Below are 1,235 nucleotides of genomic sequence, written 5' to 3' on the forward strand. Positions count from 1 at the left end.
CAGTTTTGCTTTGCCTGGGGTTCTCCAAGCCCAGAACAAATAGCAAACATATAAGACTACTTTATAGATCATGCCAGGTTGCCCTGGGAAGAACAGAGATATGACTGACCTTGGTTTGCACCACATGAAAAATTCCAGAACTTGCATATCCAATAGACAACTGCAGGCCATGTCAGAGCACTACCACCCTGCCCCTGCACAGCTGATCATCCATGGAGGGTAGAGGTAGGGAGTCAGTGGTCATAGCCAGTCCTTGCAGCTGACAGGCCTGGGTAAATCCTGTCAACAGAAATCAAGGTTCAACTACAAGAGGGGGGTGTACTCAGTCCAAACAAAGGGCACACCTTGAGTACCCAGCTCGGGTGATAGGGGAGGCTATGTCACTGGACACTGCAGGACAACTACCACATTAGACCACGCTACCAAGACAGGGAGTCAGAGCAACTCTACCAATACATAGACACAAACATAGGTAGGCTACCAAAATGAGGAGACAAAGAAACTTGGCCCAAATAAAAGAACAGAACAAAACTCCAGAAAAAGAACTAAACAAAATGGAGATAGGCAATCTATCAGCTGCAGAGTTCAAAACACTGGTTAAAAGGATGCTCAAGGAACTTAGTGAGGACCTGAAAAATATAAAGAAGATCTCGTCAGAAATGAAGGACACACTCATTGAAATAAAAGAAAAATTTATAGGGAAACAGCAGTAGAGTGGACAAAGCTGAGAATCAAATCAATGATTTGAAATATAAGAAAGCAAAAAATAAAAAAAAACAGAACAACAAGAAGAAAAAAGAATCCAAAAAACAAGGGTAGTGTAAGCAGCCTGTGGGACAATTTCAAGCATTACAACATTTGCATCATAGATGTGCTAGGAGAAGGGAAAGAGCAAGAAATTGGAACTCTATTTGAAAAAGTAGTGGGGAAAAAATTCCCTAATTTGGTGATGGAAATAGACATACAAGTCCAGGAAGTACGGAGAGTCCCAAACAAGATGGATGCAAAGAGGCTCACACTAAGACACATCATAATTAAAATGCCAAAGGTTAAAGATAAAAGAGAGAATCTTAAATGCAGCAAGACAAAAGCAGTTAATTACCTACAGGGATGTCCCCTTAGGACTGTCAGCTGATTTCTCAAAAGAATCTTTGCAGGCTAGAGAGATTGGCAAGAAATATTCAAATTCATGAAAAGCAGGGACCTACAGCCAAGATTGCTCTAACCAGCAGGGA

The sequence above is a fragment of the Pteronotus mesoamericanus genome, unplaced genomic scaffold (genome assembly GCF_021234165.1).
Source record: "Pteronotus mesoamericanus isolate MK-2021 breed Mesoamerican mustached bat unplaced genomic scaffold, CSHL_Meso_final contig_130, whole genome shotgun sequence".
NCBI lineage: Eukaryota > Metazoa > Chordata > Mammalia > Chiroptera > Mormoopidae > Pteronotus > Pteronotus mesoamericanus.